A 19,037-nucleotide genomic window follows, 5' to 3' on the forward strand; every position below is an offset into this window, starting at 1 on the left:
CAATCCCTTACACTATTGGTAATTTATTTTTTGCAAAAGCTTGGAGTGATTTAGGTGCAAGTATCAATTTAATGCCTTGGTCAATTTTTGAGAAACTTGGTTTGGGGGAATGCAAACCCACTTCTGTTACTTTGCAACAGGCTGATGCTCTTATGTGTACCCAAGGGGAATTATTGAAGATGTTCTTGTCCAGGTAGATAAATTTATTTTTCCAGTTGATTTTATAATTCTTGACATGGAAGAAGATAGGCAAATTCCAATCATCCTTGGGAGGCCATTCTTAGCAACTACTAGAGCTTTGATTGATGTTGAAAAAGGTGAGCTCACTTTGATAGTTCAAGACCAACAGGTAACATTTAATATTTTCAAAGCTTTAAAATTGCTTATGACATCTGAAGACTGTTTTTCTGTGAGTGTGGTAAATGACTTTGCACAAAATATTTTCTTAGAAAAATATCCCAATGATCCTCTTGAAGCATGTTTAGTTGTTAATTCTGATAAGGATGACGATGAATTTATTGAATATTCAAATTTGTTAAATGCTCACTCCAGACTTAGAACTAATCATAAACTTGAGTCTTTAGATCAACTTCTTTGATGTTAGCTATTTTGGAACTCCACTTACTTTGGAACTTAAACCTCTGCCTACACACTTGAGGTATGCTTTTCTTGGAAAACCTTCTACTCTTCCAGTTATTATTTTAGCTTCTCTTACTAACATGCAAGAGGAGAAGTTATTAAGAACATTTTGAAAATTCAAGAAAGCAATAGGGTGGACTATAGCTGATATTAATGGAATTAGCCCCTTTTTTGTAGGCACAAAATTCTCCTTGAGGAAAATCACAAAACCACAATTGAACAACAAAGAAAATTGAATCCCATCATGAAAGAAGTGGTCAAGAAAGAAATCATTAAGAAAGAACTCATGGGTAAGTCCAATTCAATATGTTCCTAAGAAATGGGGAATGACTATGGTTCCTAATGACAATAATGAGCTCATTCCAACAAGAATTGTGACTGGATGGAGAGTGTGCATGAACTACCACAAGCTCAACAAAGCTAAAAGAAAAAATCACTTCCTTCTCTCATTCATTGATCAAATGTTAGATCGTTTGGCTGGTAAGGAATATTATTGCTTTCTAAATGGTTATTCTAGTTATAACCAAATTGCTATTGCCCTTGAAGATCAAGAAAAGACTACATTTACATGTCCTTCTAACACCTTTGCTATTAGAAAAATGCCACTTAGATTATGTAATGCACCTGCGACCTTTCAAAGATGTATGATGGCCATATTCGCAAACATGGTGAAGAAATGTTTAGAGGTATTTATGGATGTTTTTTTTGTTTTTGGAAATAATTTTGATGATTATCTTTTAAATCTTGTTAGGGTACTCAAGAGATGTGAAGAAACAAATTTGGTGCTTAATTGGGAGAAAAGTCACTTCATGGTGTGAGAAGGAATTGTCCTTGGGCACAAGATCTCTTGTTATAGCATTGAGCTAGATAAAGTAAAAATTGAAACAATTGAGCAATTACCACCCCTAATAAATGTTAAAGGTATTAGAAGTTTTCTTGGTCATTCTGGTTTTTATAAAAGATTTATCAAAGACTTTTCAAAAATTTCTAAACCACTTTGCAATTTATCGGAAAAAGATGTGCCATTTAACTTTGATAATAAATGTCATGTGGCTTTTGATGAATTAAAGAAAAGATTAATATCTACACCTCTCATAATTAGTCTTGATTAGACTCTCCCTTTTAAATTACTGTGTGATGCAAGTAACTATGCAGTGGGAGCTGTTCTAGGGCAAAAGAAGGATAATTTCTTTCATTCTATTTATTATGCTAGCAAGACTTTGAATGAGGCCCAGAAAAATTATACCACAACAGAAAATGAGCTTTTGGCAGTAGTTTTTGTTTTTGATAAATTTCACTCCTACCTCGTGGGGACAAAGGTGATAGTGTACACTGACCATTCAGCTATCAAATATTTGATTGCCAAGAAAGATGCTAAACCAAGATTGATAAGGTGGATTCTCTTGCTACAAGAGTTTGATCTAGAGATTCGTTACAGAAAAGGAATAGAAAATCAAGTGGCAGACCACCTCTCAAGGTTGGAGATGGAAGCTCAAGGTAAAGATTCAACCTTAATCAAGGAGACGTTTCTTGACAAACAATTCCTTCAAGTTGGTAAGAAATCACTTCCTTGGTATGCTAATTTCGTGAATTATTTGGTAAGCAATATTATTCCCCCTAATTTAAATTATCAGCAGAAAAAAAAATTTTTGCATGATGTTAAATTTTAGTTTTGGGATGAGCCTTACTTGTTTAAGCAGTGTAAAGACCAGATGTTCAAAAAATGTGTCCCAGAAGAATAAATTCAAAGTGTGCTTCATCATTTCCATTCTTCAGATTGCGGGGGACACTTTGGAGGAACAAGGACTACTACTAAAGTCCTCCAATCAGGTTTGTATTGGCCTACATTATTTATGGATGCTCTCAACAATTAATAATTTTGTTTTGCATTGTGACAAGTGCAAAGAGTGGGTAATATCTCAAGGCAACATGAGATACCTCTCAACAACATCCTTGAGATAGAAATTTTTTATGTATGGGGTATTGACTTCATGGGTCCATTCATATATTCATACATCAACAAATACATCTTGCTTGCTGTAGATTATGTCTCCAAGTGGGTTGAAGCAACAACCATTCTTCATAATGACTCAAAGGTGGTGATGATTTCATCAAGAAGAATATTTTCACTCGATTTGGCACCCCAAAGGCAATTATTAGTGATGAGGGGAGTCATTTTTGCAACAAGTATTTTAATGCACTTCTGGCAAAATATGGAGTTAAACACAAGGTTGCAACTACGTGCCATCCTCAAACTAGTGGCCAAGCAGAAGTGTCAAATAGAGAAATCAAGAGGATTTTGAAGAAAACAATGTGTCCCACAAGAAAAGATTGGATGATGCACTATGGGTATATTGGACTACTTATAAGATCACAATTGGCATGTCTCCATACAAGTTGGTGTTTGGCAAAGCTTGTCACTTACCAATGGAACTTAAGCACAATGTTTATTGGGTCGTGAAGAAGTTAAACTTTGATTTACAAGTAGCGAGTGAGCAAAGGTTGTTGCAATTAAATAAACTCGATGAATTTCGCCTTCGAGCTTATGAGAATGCCAAACTTCATAAAGAGAAAACAAAGCAATGGCATGATAAGAAGATAGTGGAACGAAGCTTCGAGATGAGACAATCAATGTTGCTCCATAATTCTCGCTTGAAATTATTTCTGAGAAAGCTCAAATCGAGGTGGTCCAATCCTTTCATTGTCAATGAGATACTTCCACATGGAACAATCTAATGGACAAAGATTGAATCATTATTGGAAAGGTGAAATTAATTGTCAAAAGTCCTTAATACACTTGCTTGACATGGCCTAGAGTCCAAGTCAGTCTAGCCAAAGACTATAAACGAAGCGCTTCTTGGGAGGCAACCAAAGCTTTTCAACCTTACTCAGTTTAATCTTTATTCTATTTAATTTTCAAGTTATAATTTATTTCTTTTGATTTAATTTTTTTAGTAATTTTATTGTTTTAATTAATTTATGTTTCCTTTAGTGGGTGTCTGTGTTTGCATTCCTTAAAAAAATAAAAAAAACAAAACAAATAATAATAAAAAATATTTCAAAGCCGCAACCTTCCAATTGAAAGCCGCGGCCTTGTAAGGAAGCAAGACAAGTCTGAAATAGAATGTTTTAGCATAGCAACCCTTAAATAGAGAGTCGTGACACTGAATTAAAGGGGGAGAGCATTCTTTAATAAAATGTTTGAGCACTGCGGTGCTGAAACTCGAAGCGGAACACTTCAGATGTTACGATGTGAAAGTCGTGGCCCTCACAAGTAAGGTTCGCGGTGCTGGATTGGGGCCTAGCCCTACCCCTATACAAAATCAATTTTTTGGCAGCTTCTCATTCATTCTTCTTCTCTAGTCGTCACTCTCATCTTCCTTCATTCATCTTCCTTCAAAAAAATAAATTATTGCATCCCTCATTCTCCTTTATTCCAACTCTCTACATATTTTTTCTCCTTGGGTCTTGTTTTTTTTTCCTTTTTTTCACCTTTAACTCTTGCACTCACGTTTCTCATAAAGAATGGCACCCAAACAATCAAGACCAAGCTCCAGTGATGCCTTGGATAGATCGAAGTTCATCTTTGTCGATACTTCAGCGAGATATCATACATCGTTGATCAACAAAGTGTCAATTCCTGAACGAGGGATAGATATACCTATTCTTTCTTATAAAAAGATTCATGACATGCTTCGAGACCGACATTGGCAGCTATTTAGTAACCAACATGAAGCTGCGATTATGCCTGTGGTCTGAGAGTTTTATGCAAATGTGATTTAGCATGTTGATGGCGTTGCTTTTGTCCATGACAAATAAGTCCCTTTTCACAGCCAAGCTATCAATGCATTTTTTGGAACTCCTAATATTGAGAATGATGAATATAGGCAGTACTTAGGAGATCATCAAGATTGCAATGGGATTATATCAACACTTTGTATTAAGGAAGCCCAATGGAAGACATCACATGGTGAGCCCGTTTCATTTAAATGAAGTGCCATGAAAAAAGAGCTGAAAGTTTGGTTACACTTTGTAGCGACACAATTACTCTTATCCACTCATATCAGTAATGTCACAAGGGATCAAGCCGTTCTAGTTTATGCCATTGTCATGCATAAATCGATTGACATTGGTAAGGTTATCTCTCATGCCATCTTACGTATGGGTTGAATGAAACGAGATTGTATCAGTTTTCCTTCCTTGATCACTGCATTATGTGTGAGAGTTAGTGTGCACTAGAGCGATAAAGAGGAGTTGCAACAACCAAAAATTTCCATCATCATGGGTATTCTTAAGCGATCGGAAGAATCTGCATCGGTCGCTGGTAGTTCCTTACAAGCTGCTCCCACACCTTCACAAGCAGCCCCCACACGTAGTGTTGCTCAATGGATGGAGCACATTGATCGTCAACTAAACTATCACGAAAGGTAAAATTAGGCAATTGAATAAATGTTGAAAGCCTATGCCGAACACATTGGGATGGATATGACTACTTTTCCTTCATTGCCTATGGCTTCAAACTTTGAGCATGATTTTGGTGGTGAGGATGAGGAAGACCTGTAGACTGTAGTTTTGGAGTAGGGGAGTATCCTTGTCTTTTTCTTAATTTTCTTTTATCACATTAAGGGTAATGTTTTGTTCCAAGTTTGGGGGAGTATTTGTAACACCCCGTATCCAAGTGTAGAAGTCAATAAAACCTTATTGATAAGACAAAAGGTCAATTGATGTAAATTTAAGTGCCAAAAAATGATAATGGGTGAAAAGAATATTTTAAAATAAAATAATATTTTATTAAAAAAATAATATTAAAATATTAATATTTTATCTATTGCTGCAATTAGTCATGAAGGAGGACTATATGACTAGTCTAAGTGGGGGAGAAAAAGTAAAGAAGAATTTTGAAGAAACATGGAGTGAGTGGGGATCGCGTGCTTTTATTAAATAAAGGAGAAGCGAGTAAGTATATAGTTAAATATTATGGTGACACCTTGGTGAAGTGCAAATTTTATATCTTATTTGTATAAGTGTATTGCCCCAACATTATTTTGATTTGCTGCGACGTAGGTAATGGCATCTCTTAGACTTCCACTTTGAGTCGCTCCACTGCATAAGGGTCGTGTTGTTTAAAACAATTGGACTTGTAAAAATTATTTGTTTATTTGTGATGTATCGCTAAAACCTTAAGTTTGTGTAAAGAATATTAAGTGTGTTTGAATTTATCTTAAAATTTACTAGAATTGGACAATGGTTATTTAGTCGCTATGGTATTAATGACAACCTTTTATTCGATTTAAGTAATCAGTAGTATTATTACAAGTCGACTCGTATACGCATTAAAATATCCAAACTAAGTAACAAGAATCTCAACTAAGGGTTGTTCGAGATTTGGCAGGTTCACTCGTAAGTTTCGAACATCGGTAACAATCGGGGAAAAGGTCGTTACAGACTTGGTATTAGAGTCCTAAGTTTAGTTGAGTCTTAGAAATTCTTGTGTCAGGCAGCGAAGTAGTGGGGTCGACGTAGAGTCTTACTTATAGTTAGTGATTGCAGCACTGATTATAAGCAGGAGGCTGCGTAGACTTCTTTATACATCTTAAAAAACTACCTTGTGTAATTATAAGACATAACTAAATAATGAGAATTGATTGCCGATGTCTAGGTTTGAGATGCCACCTAGGACTCGAGCATCTTTAAGGGCTGCGGGTGAGCCAAATGCACTCAGAGCTACTGATAAGCGCTTACGAGTTTTGTCTCTCGAAGTCGAGGTCGCACTGGAACAAAAGGGAAGAGGAGTTCTCGACGTTCGAGTGATGGTAGTTCGAGTGATCAAAGGAGTGCTAGTATGGACAGCACTAGGGTTAGTAGACCTACTCTAGAGAGTGCTGCTTTGGATGAATTAGCAATTAGATTGCGAAATTTGACCCAACAGTTTACAGAATTTACTAAGCAATGTGCAAGTGCGGCTGAAGAGTATATGGATTTGAGTTCACAAAATCTGGATTATGAGCCAAATATAAATATGATAGAGGAGGAAGGGTTAGAGGAGGAGGATGAGAATGATTCAAATGATGACGAAAGAGATGAATCTGTTTTGTTGTCTGCATTTATGAAGTTAAAACCTCCATCATTCACTGGTTCCACTCTAGGAAAGAACCCATGTAGATTTTTGGACACTATGGAAGGGATTTATCACACTTTAGGAGCTTTAAGCACAAGGTCAACAACATTGGCTAGTTTTCGTCTTGAGGATGTAGCACAACAGTGGATTACGTCATACATGTGGGGTAGACCTAGTGATACCGGTCCGCTTGGGTGGAAGGAATTTGATAAAGCCCTTATGAATAGATTGATGACTCATAATGTGTGAGCAACTAAGGCTAGGGAGTTTGAGGCCTTGAAGTAGACGCTCAAGATGACGATATCTGAGTATGATGTACAGTTTGCATAATTGTCTAGATATGTCCTATACCTTGTGTCTTCTGAAGAAATGAGAGTGAATCAGTTTATGGCTGGACTGTTTGAGTATTTATTTAGAGCTGTTGCACCGTAGAAGTTTGATTTATATTTTGATACAGTGGATTGTGCTTGGTTAATAAAGGGTGGTAGTATGAGGCCAGAGCACTTCGTGAAACTATTGGAAGGACTAAGACTGAAGGGTAGACTAGTCAAAAGAACATTAGTTGAGAAATGACTTTTGGAAGGTCAAGTCTGCCTAGTCGAAGGGATACTGTTCAAAATAGAGGGCAAGTGTCAACTGGGTCTCAAGGGTCAAGGAGAAACCCCCATTTTAGTAGTCCACCTCATCGTGAAAATTTTTCTGGAGCAAGTAATCGTCAAGGATTTGGTAATGAAATAACTAGCCCTAACAGTCGATCGATGGGCCAAAGGGGTCCGTAAGATGTGCCTACTTCTAATGATGTGGTGACAGGTACTCTTTTTATTTGTGGTTTTGAAGCATTGGTGTTATTTGATCCTGGAGCTAACCATTATTTTGTTTCCTCAAATTTTGTGTCAAAATTGAATAGACCTTGTGAAATAATGTTAGACACCTTGGTTGTGACCACTCTTTTAGAAGAAATTTATATGACAGAGTTTGTCTATAAGTTTTGTGTAGTTCAAATTAATCATTGGGAAACATTGGTGGATTTTGTGTTATTAATGACATTGGGATTTGATGCAATATTGGGAATGGATTGGTTTTATGATTGCTACGTCAATGTCGATTGTCACTGCAAATATGTAGAATTTAAGTTTCCCAGATAAGTCCACTTTATTTTTTATGGGCATAGGAGTCTGTGCAATAAAGGAATATTGGTAAGAGTCACTAGGGTGGAAACCGAACAGAATTATTTGGCATGCGTAGTAGCAAAGGAAGATGTGTTAATGGAGGAAAAGGTTCCGTATATTAAAATAATGCCAATAGTTGATGAATTTGAAGATGTGTTCCCCGAAGATTTTCCAAGGTTGCCCCTAGAAAAGGAAGTTAAGTTTTGTATTAATTTGATTCCTGACATGGAACTAATATCTGAGGTTCCTTACCTGCTGGCACCAGCAAAGATGCGAGTACTGCAAGAGCAATTGCAAGAGTTAGGGGAAAAGGGATTTATTGTCCAAGTACTTCACCTTGGGGAGCTCCAGTATTATTTGTAAAGAAAAAGGATGGAAGCTTGAGGTTATGTGTGGATTATCAAAAGTTGAATGGTGTGACTCTTAAGAATAAATACCCACTTCCCAAGATCGATGATTTATTCGATCAACTGCAAGGGGTGCGATATTTTTCAAAAATTGATTTATGCTCTGGGTATCATTAGTTAAGAATTCGGGAAGAGGATATACCAAAAACCACATTCCGTATGAGGTACGGGCATTTTGAGTTTTTGGTAATGTCTTTTGGGTTAACTAATGCTCCCGCCACTTTCATGGATTTAATGAATAGAGTGTTTCGAACCTATTTTGATAGATTTATGGTGGTGTTTATCGATGATACCTTGGTGTATTCTCGGAGGCCCGAAGAACATGCACAACATTTAAGAATGGTGTTGCAAGCACTTCAAGAACATGAATTGTATGCAAAGTTCTCTAAGTGTGCTTTTTGTTTAGAGAGTGTTAGCTTTCTCAAACAGGTAATATCGAAAGAAATGATTAATATGGATTCGCAAAAGGTTACATCAATTCAAACTTGGTTAATATCGAGTACGGTTACCGAGGTTCAAAGTTTTTTGGGATTGGTTGGGTATTATCATCGATTTGTGTAGGATTTCTCGAAAATTGCAACACCATTGACAAAGTTGAAGGGAAAGGGAGCTAAATTTGAATGGACTGACGAATGTGAAGATAATTTCTTAAAACTGAAAAAGTGTTTGATTTCAGCACTAGTTTTAAGTTTACCAAATGGTCCAAGAGGTTATGTTGTGTATTGTGACGCATCAAGAGTTGGATTAGGATGTGCGTTGATGCAAAATGGTAGGGTTATCGTGTACCCCTCAAGGCAACTTAAGAGGCACAAGCAAAACTATCTTACCCATGACTTGGAAATGGTAGCGATAGTATTTGCATTAAAGATTTGGCGTCATTATCTTTACGGGCAAAGGTTTGAAATATATACTGATCACAAGAGTTTAAGGTATATATTTCAACAACGTGATCTCAATTTAAGGCAACGCTGATGGATGGAATTACTCAAAGATTACGATAGTACCATTCAATATCACCCTAGTAGGGCGAACGTGGTAGCTGATGCTTTGAGTTTGAAGTTTATGGGGAGTTTGGCACATTTGTCTACCGAACGAAGAAGTATAGTGTGAGGATGGCAAAGCTTAGGCAGTATGGGGATTAAGATCGATATTGGTGGGCTTAGTGCCCTTATCGCTCATTTTCGAGTACGACCAATGATCTTGAACCTCATTCGCAGTGCTTAGTGTCAAGATGGATTTGTGATGAAAACCTTGGGATCCGAAGAGCGAGATCATAAATTTGTGCATACAGATGATGGATTGCTGAAGTATGAATTCCGAACATATGTGCCAGATCAAGATCATTTGAGAGAAGAGATTTTGGAGGAAGCTCACGTTATGTCTACACTGTACATCCAGGAGCCACCAAGATGTATCACGATTTGAAGATGGTTTATTAATGGTCAGGCATGAAGAAAGATGTAGCTGAATATGTAGCCAAGTGCCTAAATTGTCAACAAGTTAAGGTTGAACATGGGAAACCCCTAGGTTTGCTACAACCCCTGTCGATTCCCAAACGAAAATGGGAACATGTGGCTATGAATTTTGTGACTGGATTGCCCCGTGTCAGAGGGTTATAGGATTTGATTTGGGTAATAATGGCTTGATTTACCAAATCTGTTCACTTTATTCCGGTAAAGACTAGTTATGGATAAGCTAAATATGCCAAGGTTTACATTGACTGTATCGTGCGATTGCATGGAGTTCCCGTGACCATAGTATCCGATCGAGAGCCACAGTTTACCAATAAGTTTTGGAGAAGTTTACATAAAGCTTTAGGCACTCATTTAGACTTCAGTACGACATATCATCCTCAAACGAATGGTTAGTCAGAGCGTGTGATACAAATGCTTGAAGACATGCTAAGGTCAATAGTGTTGGATTTGGGCACCACGTAGAATCAACAGTTATCTTCGGCAAAATTCGCATATAATAACAGCTACCAAGCTAGTATTGGAATGGCTTCTTTTGAAGCGCTGTATGGGCGAAAGTGTAGATCACCCATTGTATGGTTTGAAGTGGGAGAAAGGAAATTATTAGGTCCTGATTTGGTGCAACAAGCAATTGAAAAGGTGAGTTTAGTGAGGGAACATCTGAAGTCGTCTCAGAGTAGTCAGAAGTCTTATGCAGATAATAAGCATCGCCTTTTGGAGTTTCAAGTGGGAGATTTTGTATTTTTAAAGGTGTTTCCACTGAAACGAAGTAAAAGATTCGAAAAGAAAGGGAAATTAAGTTCAAGATATATTGAACCTTTCGAGATCTTGGAACGAATTGGGTTAACAGCGTATCAACTAGCTTTACCAATGGACCTAGCTCGAGTGAATCCCACTTTTCATGTGTCTATGTTGAGAAAGTATGTTAAGGACCACACACATATTCTATGTTATGTTTGGCTCCATTGGACGAAGGATTAACTTTTGAAGAGCAACTAGTAGCAATACTGGATCGACAAGTGAAGCAATTGCACTCTAAAGATGTCAAGCCCAACTTTATAAAATATTAGCCATGTCATTCATGTGATTGACAAAATGCTTGCATACTTGGAAAGCCTCGAAAAATCGTCAAAAGTCGGTAGTGTACCTAGTGGTGCAACTAAGTTGAATTAAGCCTCGAACTAGTCCAAATAGAGATTTTAAGATGAAATTGAGAATTTTAAAACCCCAGAATGACTTAAAATGGTGATTCGGAGTTCGAGGACCAATTTGGAGTCAAATTAAAATTTTCATGACCAAGGGGCAAAATGGTTATTTTGCCACCCGAGGTTAAGATGTGAGTGTCGAATGAAAGTTTTGACTAAGATTGATCATTTGGAGTATAATTTGAGTTTGAGAAGTGAAGAATTTTAATTTTGGCATTTTTTCGAGGATAAAGGTAAAATAGTCATTTTGCCACCCAAGGGCAAAATTGTAATTTTACATCACCCAACACTTGTGTAGCACATGGATTTTACCCAATATTATCATGGATAATTGAGGAAATTTATATGGTGGAGAGAGATTGCTTAATGGGTAAGTATGACACATAGACCAACGGAATGGTGACATGTGTCAAATTTTCATCCATTTATATTTGACTTTAAAAATCAGCACATAAATTCTTCCAACTCATTTCTCTTGGCCGGCCAAAGGAAGAAAATGGAAGAAAAGAAGAAGAACAAAAACCTAGCTAAGAAATTCAAGAGAAAATTCACAAAATTTCAAAGAATCAAGTGACAAAAGGTAAGATTTTTCAATTCTAGCTTGTGATCTACCTTTCCTATGCATTATTTTGCATTTTCCATGGTTGAGAATCAAGTTTGCATGATGAATCCCTTGTTGGCCAAACACTTAGAGGTAGGTTTTTATGCTTGATTTGGTTAGATTTCAATGTATTTTAGTGTTTTTTTATAGTTAGTGATGTGTAGCATGAAAAGCCAACAAGAAAAATTCATTTCCTCCCATTACCCATCATTGGCTGAATTTTCCATGTAGAGTGTGGATGGTGGATTTGATTTTTTTTTCAAGTGAATTGGTTAGGAAATGATGAATTACGGTGAGAAAATCAAGTAGGAAAAAAATCATAGCGTTGATGCACCCACCATGGTCGAAATTCCCAAGATAAAATGTGAAGATGATTTTGCTAAATTTTATGTTGTTTGACTTGTGTTTGATGGTTTGGATAATTAGAAGAAAATGGAGTTAATTGGAGTTGAATTGGGCATATTGGTCAATTAATCGAGTGATAGATCGAATTAGACCAATACCGTTTTATTTAGGTACACAATTTGAATTTGTGTAGAACACCGTGTTTAGACGATAATCCGAACAATTTACATTCCATTTCATGCATCCGTATAGTTTTATAACGGTTTAGCACCAATGTGGTAAATCGATTGATTGTGCATTATGTCTAAGTGAATAATCCTCCGATAAGGGCAAAGAAATTGTACCCGAGGATCGATAGTCGGAGTACTCTAAAAATTAGACTCCCAAAACAGTGAGTAATCTTATCATCATTTTAATTATCTAAAGTGGTCTTTTTATTCGATTTTTGTGAATTTTATGGAAATTGAGTTTAAATGGTTAATTTTTAGGCTTATAAACAAAATGTGTTTAAATGAAATGATTTTAAAAATTATCTTGAAATTGAATGATGGCTTTGAAAATAGAGTAATTGGAGACCATTTGATGTATTATGAATTTATGGTTCTAATTGATTGGCTTATGGCAATATTGGCATGAATGGCTGAATTGGTATTTGAGTTGAAAATGTATAAACTGTTGTTTGCCTTGATGGGCTGGATAATGATAAAATTGCCATGTCATGCTCTTGAATTTTTATTGTGTGGTGGGTTTAGCTTGTTGCAGTGGGCGGGTTCTGTGGACCAGCCTATTAGATGGGCACGAAATTTGGTTATACAGGTACCTCGGTCAAAGAGGCGCGTAAGGTATCTCCTGAGGTATGGTTAGAGTTCACATCATGCCGAACCACCTCGTGATGATGAACTCCGAAACGCCAAGGAACGGCTGGGTTTTTCAAACTAAAAATATGTTTGCGTGTATACAAAATTTTTAACAGCCTTGGCGAACTCGGTTTGATGCCTCAGCCAAGGTATTCTCGAGAATGATTTTGGCAGGAGCCAAGCTTTTAAGATACTCATAAGCCATGTTGATTATTTAAATGAAATGAATATTTATGTTATGAATTACATATTGAGATGGAATATTTTAATCGTCTCTATTTACTCGACTTTAGATATTTTGGATGGTGTTTGTTTACTCACTGGGATTATATAATCTCACCACCCTCTTTCCACCCATTTCAGGCTCAGAATAGCCTGTAGATAGCTGATATCGTCAAAGGATACAGTTGGCTTTACTTCCTTAAAAATCGTATGTTCACAACCTTCGTTCACTTTTGTCCTTTTGGGGCCCATGTGTCATTGTAAATTAAATTACATACCTTGACTATTTGTATTACAGTATGTATGAATTTATTTTGCTTTTACACTAAAAAAATTTCTTACAGATAACTTTATAAAAATTGTTTTCTAAGAAAATAGAATATTTTATTCAATATTTTTTATTATATCTAAATAGTCATAATTTCATTTTAAATGAAGATTTTAGACGTTTAAACTTATTTTTGATTATGAATTATGTGTTTCATACTCGCATACTACATTTTTAGTTGGTTTCAAAATTTTCAAGAAAAAATGATCAAAATGCTCTTGTGAGACAAAAATCATTTTTTTATTGTTTTAAGTTGAAAATAGCTTAAAATCTTTTAGAACTTGATATTTGGCAACAGTTACTCATAGGAGAAATGAGAAACTGATATTAAAGCCTTGCAGGGTTCCAATTGGCATTTCGAGTAATGAATGTCTATCGGGACACTACAGCGGTTGTCACAAGCTCGAGGGGAGTACCGGGTCGAGACAAAAGAAGTTACCTCAGTAAAGATCTTGTGACAAAACCGGTTAGTGGAAGAGGTAACCTGGGAACCCAAAGAGGAAATAAAGAAGGAATACCCACACCTCTTTCAAGAATAAGGTATGCTTTACCAACCCACTCTATTTAAATTTGAGAACGAATTTGTTTTTAAGTGGGGGAGACTATAACACCCCGTACCCTCGTGTAGAAGTTAATAAGACCTTATCAATAAGACGAAGGGTCAATTAATGTAAATTTAAGTACCAAAGAGTGGTAATTGATGAAAAGAATATTTTAGAATAAAATAATATTTTATTAATAAAATAATATTAAAATATTAATATTTTATCTATGGTTGCAATTAGTCATGAAGGAGGACTATATGACTAGTCTAAGTGGGGAAGAAAAAGAAAGGAAGAATTTTTTAGAAAAATTGAGTGATTGGGGCTCGCATGCCTTTATTAAATAAAGGAGAAGCGGGAAAGTATATATTTAAATACTATTGTGACACCTTGGTGAAGTGCAAATTTTATATCTTATTTGTACAAGTGTATTGCCCTAGAATTATTTTGATTCACTGCGACGTAGGTAATGGCATCTCTTAGACTTCCACTCCGAGTCGCTTCGCTGCATAGGGGTCATGTTGTGTAAAACAGTTAGACTTGTAAAAATTATTAGTTTATCAATGATGTATCGCTAAAACCTTAATTTTGTGTAAAGAATATTAAGTGTGTTTAAATTTGTCTTAAAATTTACTAGAATTGGACTATGGTTATTTAGTCACTATGTCTTAATGACAACCTTTTATTTGATTTAAGTAATTGTAGTATTATTACAAGTTGACTCATATACGGATAAAAATATCCGAACTAAGTAAAAGGAATCTCAACTAAGGCTTGTTTGAGATTTGGCGAGTTCACTCGCAAGTCTCAGACGTCGGTAATGATTGGGGAGAAGGTCGTTACAATATTTTAGAATTTCGGATGTTATTCTTTTCGTTATGTTAGGTTTAGTTAGTTTTATTTTAAGTTATGTTTTGCATGTTTTATTTATGTTTTGCATGTTTTATTTGTGTTCAAAAAAAATTTTGAGATAGTTGCACCTCACTCATGATTGTCCCAATCCTAGGATGATATTTTAATTATCTTTTGATTCTTAGCTTTTGGGAAGCATATAGTTATGATTTAATTTTATATGATATTCTTGTGTTAGCTTTATTTTAGAATGTGACTTCCAATAATTCGAGCACTATACTCCTTTGCTTAGAATTTTATGTGATTTAGAGAAAGTTTATGTTGATGAAAATGTATAGTAAAGTCGAGAATTCTAGAATTTGTTTGATTTTCTCTTGAGGCAAAATCTTAGATAACACTGAGGATAGGAAGTGATTTAGGCCATCTTTGGATCGTTTGAGCCTTTTTGAGCTTACCTTGTTATATTTATCCTTAGTCATCCTTTTTTAGCCTACTTTACCTTTTCTTTGTAATTACACAATAGTATTGGCCTTGACCTGTCTATTTAAATCCAACAATTTGAACCTTTAACCCTTTAAGTATTTTGATCTTTCCAGCGAATGATTTAAGCATAAGGATAAATTGAGGGAGAAAAGTTAAAAAAAATATGATGGTTGTTAAGGAAAATTACCCCTTGTTTATAATTGTCAAAAATAAGTTTAGGTATTCAAAAAAAAAGCATAAAACAAAAAAAAGATATAAATGTGTTGTACAAAGAAAGGTAAACTTCAAGTTTGGGGGTGCTGTAAGATTTGGTTTTTTTTTTTTAGCTCTTTATAGGTCCTAAATTGATTAAGTGCTTAAGGTGAATTTGAATCTAAATATTTCTTTTGTCATACCTAAACCCTAGCCTTACATTACACGCTTGATGAAGACCTATTGATCCTTGAATAAGTGTTAATCTACATTAGTAGAGAGGGGGATAAAAAGCAAACTTATGGGGTCCTAGTACTAATCTATGCTTAGATTTGGCATAAACTAATTCGAATTACATGATATTCTTCGTAAGAGATTATTCACACACACACAGGAAGTCCATTCGAAAAATAAGTTTTCACTTGAATTGATGCATGACTTTAAGGATTAGCTATATATTACTTGAAGTTAGAATTTGAATTAATTTTCGAGGGAAAAATTGGGAAATCAAGATTCGGTACTTCTATCTCCCGTTCAAGAACTTTTATTTTCAGTTTTTTTATGATTTTCTTTTGCTCGACCACTAGCAAAACCTTAATTTTAGGGGTGTGATAATTCTATTTTATAGAATTATTTTAGTCCAATTTTGTTATTAAATATTAGCTAAGTCCTTAATTTTCAATTATAATTTAGTTATTTTTAGTTTTTTTATAATTAGTTTATTTTTAAGTGAGTTATTTTAATTTTATGTTAGTTCTTTTAATTTGGTTATTATTTATTAGTTTGTATATTTTTTGTAGGAACTAAAAGAATTGGGCTTAATTTTGAAAAGTAATGTGTTGAAAAACTCAAAAGTTTGCTTGCATATACTTTAGTATTTTGGCTATAACTCACATTACAGAACTCCAAAGGATGTGATACTTAAACCATTGGAAAGCTAAGAGACAGAGCTATAACTTTCATGGGATCACTTTACCTAGTTCTGCCTTGAAGATAAAGAAAATCTCATCAGAAAATGCCTGTATGTACTATGACAGGAATTGCAAGTTTTAAAGACTGATAATTGATGATTGGGCCTCTCATTACACTTTTAAGCCCAATTAAATCATAGGTCATCTTAGGGAACTATAGGTTAAGTTATTAGTACAAATAGGATATTTTTAAGAACATCAGGTTAGACAATTCTTGGAGATTCAAGAAGCTAGAAGTTGAGGCTGAAACTTGGAGAGAAAAGCTGCAAATATTTGTTTTATTTTCTTCCTTAGCTTTTACTTTTCTTGTTACTCGCAATGGTTGAATTTTATATAATGTTATTTGTCTTTGCAGTTATGAGTAGCTAATTTTCTTTTTCTATGATTGCAATTGAACTCACATGTAATATGAATTTTTAATCTCATTGCAATTGAACTCACATGTAATATGAATTTTTAATCTCATTCTTACTTTTTCTTAATGGAATTGAATTGTTTATTCTAATTTGTTTTTAATACTTTCAATTGCTTGGCCACCACTTAAATTGATTTAGAAACCTAAACAAACTTGGGAAAGGGAGTTGTGTAGACTAAAATTGGGATAATATAAGATCATATTAATTGATTTGCGTATAAGATAGGGATATACCTATAGGCCATACATAGCCAGATTAGAGACTGAACTTAATGAATCTATTTTAATGTCAATTCACATAAGGATATAGTTAAAATAGATATTTTTATAAGATGAGTTGGGAGACTCTTATAAATAATTTAGTACTTTAGGCTAGCAATTCAACCCATTGAAATAAATTAAGGAAGAGAGGTAAGATTTAGATGAAATGTGAGAGATATTGTAATCCTAGGCTTGTTTGATTTGATATTTACTCAAGTTATCATTACTTTGATTTTTCTTAGTTTAAATTTCAATCAAGTATTTTTGGTTAGTTAATTTAGTAATTTGGTATTGATTGTTTGGATAAAATTAAATTGTTCTAATTTTAGTACTTAGTAAAACTTTAGATCAATTCTCTATGGAATCGATACTCTGCTTGCTTATATACTGTCTATTCGATACGTATACTTGCATGGTAGAATTTTAACTGATATTTGTCAAAAGAATCACGAGGATAGTCAACTACTACCCCATCATAGTTGACTATAGCACTTAGTTTTCAATTCTTCAATTTTTTAAAATCCAATTTACCCCCCTCTTGGATATTTTTGTCACTTCTTCATTAAGTTAACATTCTAACATAAGTAAGTATTGGTGCCACTATCCAAGGTGAAGGTACAAGTACCCTTAATGTGAACTCTCTCATTTTCTCCTTACAAATATTTTGCAAATAGAGCTATAAATGTTGTTGTCTCTTTTATGCATCTTAAATTTTAAATGCATTTATAGAAAAATGTTGAAACAAGGTTACTGGACACTTGGAAGGATTTATATGGATGTTTATAAATAACCTGCTGTTTTTGCAAAGTATGGTTTATCGTCAAAACTCTTCGCCTTGGCTTGCCCCCTTCCCCATATTCACTCACGAAGTCTTTGTGACTCATCCGTTATTTTCCATTTTTTTTGTTTTACATATCAGTAGCTCGCTTGGCTAGGTGCTTTGTGGAGTAGTAGCTCAACTCATACTTTATAGGTATGATAGTACCTTCCTTTCTAGTCTTCCTAAGTCATTACACTCCGTAATGTGTCGAGTTGAGTTTTTTAAATGTTGATACTTGAATGATACTTGGTTATGTAATAAATGTTGATATACTTAAATTTGTTTACCATTGTGACTATTGTGTTGAGCCCCAGAAATGGGTGTGGACAAATGTTAATATTATGGTGCATGGGCCATAAGAGATACAAGTATGGAATGTGTGCCAAACCACAAATGATATGTGCAATCTGAATATTGATATGAAATGAAATAGAAATCACACATTGTTGAGAAGTTCCATGAGCATTTCATGATATAATGTGATGAATGGATGCACAATGTTCCACGCATCATGTTGAGAAATTCCATAATGATGTGATGATGTTTTAACATGTGTGGATGCTATTATAATGTATGTATTTTGTATAAATGCAATGCATGTCAAGCTCATGCATATTGATAAGGCCTGATTCGACCTAATGAGCTATATCCACATAAGTTCATGTACTAATCATGATCTCTCTAGAAAATGAAATGTGACACTAAAACAACCGAATGCCCCAAAAACCCTTTTATGCTAACTTTTGACAAACCCTAGAACTAATATAAGGCCTCAATTTAAAAGATATTAAATGGACTTAACAATCAAGACATAAAACCTAACAATTTAAAACATACATTGTATTTGGCTAAATTCTACCTATGGCACCTTAACCTTTTATTTCAGTTCCGCTTTAGTCTTTAGCTTTTGAATTGTTACATTTGAATCCCTAACTTTTTTAAATGATTGTCCTAATTTCATCAAGTTGTTTTGTTAAAATTCGAAGATAAAACCAAGACTTTTAGTTTGAGGGGGCAAAAGTCTTATATAGTGTTAAGGGTATGTAAATATTATCTTAATGTTAAACGATGAATACATATACAATGTATCAAGTAATCTAATATAGTGAGCACAAATTAAAGAAGAATTATCACATAA

At 34.7% G+C, this 19,037-nt stretch overlaps 1 long non-coding RNA gene across 1 annotated transcript; it reads left to right on the forward strand.

Moving 5' to 3' along the window:
* LOC108662567 lies at nt 11,553-12,865 on the forward strand. Its single transcript, XR_001928452.1, has 3 exons — nt 11,553-11,590; nt 12,266-12,347; nt 12,709-12,865. It is a non-coding gene; the product is annotated as an uncharacterized LOC108662567 (long non-coding RNA).

This window comes from Theobroma cacao, chromosome 6 (assembly GCF_000208745.1).
Source record: "Theobroma cacao cultivar B97-61/B2 chromosome 6, Criollo_cocoa_genome_V2, whole genome shotgun sequence".
NCBI classification, from domain to species: domain Eukaryota; kingdom Viridiplantae; phylum Streptophyta; class Magnoliopsida; order Malvales; family Malvaceae; genus Theobroma; species Theobroma cacao.